Source organism: Otolemur garnettii, unplaced genomic scaffold, assembly GCF_000181295.1.
Source record: "Otolemur garnettii isolate 467f Iridium unplaced genomic scaffold, OtoGar3 scaffold00015, whole genome shotgun sequence".
Lineage (NCBI taxonomy): Eukaryota > Metazoa > Chordata > Mammalia > Primates > Galagidae > Otolemur > Otolemur garnettii.
Genome location: NW_003852410.1, coordinates 29848838 through 29856199, shown reverse-complemented (window position 1 = coordinate 29856199; position 7362 = coordinate 29848838).

The following is a 7362-nucleotide window of genomic DNA, read 5'->3' as shown; positions in this document are numbered from 1 at the left end:
ACAGTTTCTGAGAGTCAAAAACCCAGGAGCATCTTAGCTGAATGGTTCTGGCTCAAGGGTCTCCCATGGAGTTGCTATCAAGCAAATGGCTGGGCCTGGAGAATTTTTTTGGTTGCAGCCGTCATTGTTGTTTGGCGGGTCCAGGCTGGATTCAAACCCGCCACCTTAGGTGTGTGTGGCTGGCGCCCTAGCCACTTGAGCCACAGGTGCCGAGCCAGGCCTGGAGAATTTTCTGAGCTCATTCAGATGTCTGGGAGCTAGTGACTTCAGTTCCTCACCATGTGGGCCTCTCCTTAGGGCTGTTCAGACATAGCAGCTGGCTTTTCCCAGAGCAAGTGATTCAAGAGAAAATCAAGAGATGGAAGCCACATGAGGATGGAATCTGCCGTATCTTTTATAGCCTAATCTCTGAAGTAACATACCATCATTCTGCCATATTCTATTGGTCACACAGACTAACTCTGGTACAGTGTGGGAGGGAATTCACCAAGAACATAGATACCAAGAGTTAGTAACAGGGATCATTGGGAGCCAGGTTAGAGACTGGTTCATCCCCTACCTTCCCATTATGAAACTTCTGGCTTGATTTTATGAAGTTTATCAAAATGGGCAAACTGAAGAAACTTAGGTAAAAAAATATATCTTTACCCTGTTATTATTGATTCTAAACAAGTTGTAGAAGTCCAAAACAAGAGAGCACTTAAAAATGTATTTCTTAGAATGAGGAATTATGAAGCTTAATGTTCCTTCAAGATTATTGTTATACCTACAGTTTAAATTTAGAAATTGTTATAAAGATTTCTCCAAGTAGGTGTTCTCTTAAAAGTATGTCCAGGCTAGGAGTAGGGGCTTAATGCCTCTAATCCTAGCACTCTGGGAAGCTGAGGAGGGTGAGTTGCTTGAGCTCACCCGTCTTTTGAGTTCAAGATCAGCCTGAGCAAAAACCAGTCTCTATAAAAATAGAAAAACTGAGGCAAAAGGATCTCTTGAATCCAAGAGTTGGAGGTTGCTGTGAGCTATGATACCATAGCACTCTACCCATGGTGACACCTTGAGACTCTGTCTCAAAAAAAAAAAAAAAAAAAAGTCCTTTATGTTTGACCACTACTTGAAAAGCTATAGGGACAGATTTTATTGCACATTCTGGACTAGATGTACTTCTCCTCATAGTTTATTCCCTTCTTCCCTAGGTTGTAATTGTTCATTCAGAGGGCAACAAATACTGAGTCTTGTTTTTTTGTTGGTTTTTTTTTTTTAAGAGTCTCACTTTGTAGCCCTTGGTAGAATGCCATGGCATCACAGCTCACAACAACCTCCAGCTCTTAGGCTTAGGTGATTCTCTTGCTCATCTTCTTTTAATCCCTCAGCTGGGACTACAGGCACCCAGCTATTTTTTTGTTGCAGTTCAGCCAGGGCCAGGTTTGAACCCACCACCCTCAGTGTTATGGGGCTGGGACCCTACTCATTGAGCCACAGGCGCCACACAAATACTCACTTTGGCATAACTAAAACCTGGTACAATCCCTAATTTATATATTAGATGCTCAATTAATATTTGTTCAATAAAGGGGGTAGAATCCAAGTCTGAAGATGGACTTGAATAACTACTTCCTGGTTGCTAGTGATACCCACTGGTAGGCAATATTGGTGTGCCCTCTGGCCTGGAAAAAAATCACTTAATGGTATTGAACATTCTATTACTATGAAAACTTGAGGAAAATGACCTTTGTTTCTTACAGATTTTTAGACTTATTTAAAGTGCACAGTTAAAAATCATAACGAGAAAAGCTGAACCTGGTTTTCACCAATTACTAATCAGAAAGATACTGAATAAGCATTTATTTTTATTTCCTCCCGAGTTTCAGTAAATCTTTAAAATGGTCTTCATAGATACATAAAATATAGACTAGTATAGGTTAAAATGGGTTGGAGAGAGGAAAAGAAGAAAAAAAGTAAGAGTGAGAACATTAAATTGAGCCCCCCACCAAAATGGAATGGAGTGAAGTTGATTGGAGTAGAGTTGAATGGGCTAGAATGCAGGAGAGTGGAGTGAAATGGAATGAAGTAAAATGGAGAGGAATGGAAAAAATGAGTGGGTAGAATGAAATAGAGTGGAAAAGAGTGGGATTAAGTGGAATGGAAAGGAATGTGATGGAGTGGAATAAAGAGTGGGATGGAGTGTAGTGGAATGGAGCTGAGTAAGTGGACTTGAGTGGTATGGAGGGGAATGGAATGCAATGGAGTAGGATAAATTAGAATTGGATTGAAAGGGGTGGGGTGGAATGGAATAGAACTGAATAGAGTGGGATTGGGTGTTATGGAGTGAAGTGGAATAGAGTAGAAAGGAATGGAATGGAGTGGGTTTGAGTGCAGTAGAGTGGAAAGATTGGGCAGAGTGCAATGGAATTGGAAAGGAATGGAGTGGAGGGGAGGACGAAGCAGAGTGGAATGGAATAGTGTGGAGTGGAATGGAATGGTTGGATTTCACTGGGATGGAATAGTTTGGAGTGTAGTGGATTAGAATACAGTGGAGTGGAATTGAGTGGAGTAGAGCAGAGTGGTTGAGGTGTAGTGAAATGGAGTGATATGGATTAGAATAGCAGTTCTCAACCTATGGGTCACAACCCCTTTGTAACAATGAAAATACATCTTTTGTATTAGATATTTACAGTACAATTCATAACAGCAGCAGAATTACAGTTATGAAGTAACAACAAAAATAATTTTATGGGCAGCGCCTGCGGCTCAGTGAGTGGTGCGCCAGCCCCATATACCGAGGGTGGCAGGTTCAAACCCAGCCCTGGCTGAACTGCAACCAAAAAATAGCCAGGTGTTGTGGCTATAGTCCCAGCTACTCAGGAGACTGAGGCAAGAGAATCACTTAAGCCCAGGAGTTTGGAGGTTGCTGTGAGCTGTGTGATGCCACAGCACTCTGCAGAGAGCAACAACGTGAGACTCTGTCTCTACAAAAAAAAAAAATAATAATAATTTTATGGTTGGGGGTCACCACAACATGAGGAACTGTATTAAAGGGTCACAGCATTAAGAGGCATTAGGAACGTTGAGAACCTCTGGATTAGAATAAAGTGGAATGGAATGAAAAATAGTGGAGTGCAGTGTTAGAATGGAATGGAGTGGTACGCAAGGAAATGGAAATGAATAAAATAATATGAAATGGAGTAGAATGCAATAAAGTGGAATAGGCTCAGCGCCTGTGTCTCAAGTGGCTAAGGCGCCAGCCACATACACCTAAGGATCAAATCTAGCCCGGACCTGCCAAACAACAATGACGGCTGCAACCAAAAAATAGTCGGGTGTTGTGGCGGGCACTTGTGGTCCCAGCTACTTGGGAGGCTGAGGCAGGAGACTTGCTTGAGCCCAGGAGTTGGAGGTTGCTGTGAGCTGTGATGCTATAGCATTCTACCCAGGGGGACAGCTTGAGGCTCTGTCTCAAAAAAAAAAATAAAAAATAAAGTGGAAGAAAGTGTGGTGGAATGGAAAGGAAAGCAATGGAGAAGAGTAGTGTAAGAAGGAATAAAGAAAGAGTAGAATGGAATTAGATGTAATTTAGTGGAATGGCCTTGAAGGGAATGGAAAGGAATTAAGTGGAGTGGAGTGGAATTGATTGGTGCAGAATGTATTAAAGTGTTGTGGAGTGGAGTGGAGTGGAATGGGGTGGGGTCAGGTGAGGCAAAGTGGAATGGAGTGGAGTAGTGTGGAGTGGAATGAACTGCAGTGGTATGGAAAGTGGAATGGAGTGGACTTGGGTAGAGTAGAAGAATAATATGGGATGGAGTAGACTGTATCCCTTGAACTCAGGAGTTTGAGACCAGTTTGAGCAAGAATGAGACCCTCTCTCTACTAAAATAGAAAAAATTAACCAAGTGTAGTATTGAGCAGTCGTAGTCCTAGCTACCTGATGGAGCGGAGGCAGGAGGATCACTTGAACCCAAGAGTTTGAGGTTGCTGTGAGGTAGACTGATGCCATAATACTGTAACTTGGGCAGCAGAGTGAGACACTGTCTAAAAAAAAAAAAGAATGGAGTGAAGTAGAGTTGAGTGGAGCAGGGTGGAATGGAGTGGGACAGAATGGAAGGAAATAGTGTGGAATTGAATGGTCTGGAACAGTCTCAACCCCCCCCCATTTCAACAGAATGAAATGATGTGGAGTGGAATGGATTGGAGTACAGTGGAATGGAATGAAATAAAGTGGAATAGAAAGGAGTGGAGTGCAATAGAAAGAAATTCAGTGGAATGGAAATGAATAAAGTGTTGCAGAATGCAGTTGAATAGAGTGAAGTATGATAAAATAGAAAAAAATAGGAGTAGAATGAAATGAAATGGATGGAATAGCATTGAGTGAAGTAGATGAAATGGAGTATTATCCAATGGAATTGAATGGAATGGAGTGGAGTGGAGTTTACTTCAGTAGAATGGGGTGAAATGGATTGGAATGGAAGAGAATGGAATGCAGTGCAATGGGATGGAATAAAATGAAGTTGAGTGGAATTTAGTGAAATGAAGCAGGATAAAATTTGAATGGAGTTTAGGTATAGAATGGAATAGAGTGGAGTGGAGTGGACTGGAGTAGAATGGTGTGGAGTGGAATGAAAAACAAGGGAATTTAGTATAGTGGAGTGAAGTGAAATGGAATAGAGTGAAATAGAGTGTGGGATGGGATGGAAGGGAATGGGGTGTAGTACAATTGGATAGAATGAAAGAAAGTGGAGTGGAATCAAATGGAATGGAATAAAATGGAATGATATGGACTAGAGTGTCATGGAATGATGTGGAGTGGAATGGATTGGAGTGCAGTGGAATGAAATGAAATGGAGTAAAGTGAAATGGATTGGAATGGGAATGGGATGGAAATGAATGGCGTGTTAGAGAATGCAACTGAATGGAATAGAGTGGGAATGTAATAAAATAGGAGTAGAATGAAAGGGAGTGGATGGAATGGAATGGAGTTGAGTGAGGTGGATGAAATGAAGTGGAATGGAACAGAAAGGCGTGGAATGATATGGAGTGGGTAGAAGTGGAATGGCGTTGAGTGGAATGGAAGGCAATGAAATGGGAAGGAATGGATTGGAGTGGAACTACATAAAATGGAAGTGAATGGAGGGAAGGAGAAAGGAATGGAATAGAATAGAATGGGATGGAGTGCAGTGAAATGGAATGAAATTGAGTTCAATGGAGTGGAATGGAATAAAGTGGAACAGAATTGAATGAAGTGGAATGGAATGTAATTTAGTGTAATAGAGTGAAGTGGAGTGGAATGGAATGGAAGAGAGTGGAGTGTAGTTGAATAGACTAAAAGGAAATGGAGTGGAGTGGAGAGAAATGGGAATGTTACTAATAGAGTAGAACGGAATAAAATGAATGGATTGAAATAGAATGAATGGGAGTGGAGTGAAACAGTATGGAAAGTAAAAGTGGAAAAGTGGAATGAAGGTGAATAGAATGCAATAGAGTAGGATGGAATGAAGTAATCACATAAAATAGACTGAAGTGGAATGGAAAGGAAAAGGAAGAGAGTGGAATAAAGTGAAATGGAGTGAATGGGATTGGAATTGATGGAATGGAATGAAATAGAATTAAATGGAGTGGACTGAAATGGAGTGGAATAGACTGGAAAGGAATGGAATAAAGTGAAATGGAGTGTAATGGGATTGGATAAAGTGGAACGGAGTGGAATGTAATATAATGGGATTGATTGTTTTGGATTGAATGTGATGTACTGTAGTAGAGTAGAATGGAATGAAATAGAGTAGAACAGAGAGGAATATACTGAAATGTGGAATGCAGTGGAGTGTAGTGGAATGGTATGTAGCTGAATGGAATAAAACAGTGGAGTGGAATGGAATAAAATGCAGTGAAATGGAATGAAATAGAATGGTATGGGGGAAAGTGGAGTGGAATTCAGTGGACTGGAAAGGAATAGAATTCATCCAATGGAGTGAAAAGGAGTGAACTGAAGTGGAATAGAATAAAGTGGAACAGAATGGGTTGTAATAGAGTGGAATGGAATAGAATAGAATGGGCTGGATTGGAATGGAATGGAATGAAATTGAATGGAGTAGAGTGAAATAGAGTAGAATTAATAAAAATGGTATGGCATGTAATAGAGTGTAGTGTAATGAGTGGAATGAAGTACAATTGAATAGAGTGAAGTGGAATTAAGTGAAATAGAGTGGAATGCAGTGGGGTGGAAAGGAATGGAATGTAAATAAAGTGGAATGAAATGCCAAGGAATGGAATGGAATAGCGTGGACTAGAAAGGAATGTTAAAGAGTGGAATGGAGTGAAGTGAAATACAGTGAAATTGAGTGAAATGAAGTGGAATGGAATGGGGTAAAATATGGAATGGAATCTAGTCCAGTGGAGTGGAATGAAAAGGAATAGAGCGGAGTGGAATGGAATGTAGTGTGTTTACACACTTAAAAATATATATATTGAGGGGCGGAGCAAGATGGTGGACCAGAAGGATCATTCAGCTGACCTCTCCTAGAACAACTGGGGGAAAAGAGAAAGCCCAGCCATACCTGGTGCAGGGATCTTACCCAGAGTCATAGCTCAGGTAGCACAGAGAGGAGGTGGTGAACTGGATGCAACATATAATCTGGAACAATGGAAATCTGATGAATTAGGCAAGTGATTGCCACCGACTATGATCAGCTTCCCCTGTCCCCCACAGAGGCCTGCCATGGGAGGAAGCCTTTCCTGAGTTTTCAGCTGCTGGGGGAAGCTGTGCATTGAGTGGAAAGCTTGGAAGAGTGGGCACACTCAAACAGTATACAACAACCAGATTTGAATGCCAGTTGAAGTGAATTTGCCATAGGTTTGGTGACTGACAAGGCAGCCATACTGAGAAGGTGTTATAAACCAGGGGGTTGCCGTTGTGGGAAGGTCATGAGAAGGTCATAGCAAGATCCTAAAGTATGGCTATAGTAATCCCCCCTGTTGGGATTAGAACTCCACTCCTGCGACAGGCTGAGGGACTCCCACACCCCACAGGAATTGGAGTCAGGGGGCACTGTGAGACCTGCCCCTGAAGGATTCTTGTGAGCTTTAAGATCTCAACCAGGCAGGGTCTGAATGCTGAAGAAACAATTGGGCAATCACCAAAGGCAACTAAGTTTGGAATAAGGCCACAGAGGTTGCTTCTGTGCTCTCAGTTTCTAAAAGAAGGCACAGTGCCACCTGGCATCCTGGCAACACATTGCAACATACTGTCATCAAGAGCAAAGACTTCTTTTTAAAAACAAAGGAGAGGCTTGGTGCCTGTAGCTCAAGTGGCTAAGGCGCCAGCCACATACACCCAAGGTGGTGGGTTCGAATCCAGCCCAGGCCTGCCAAACAACG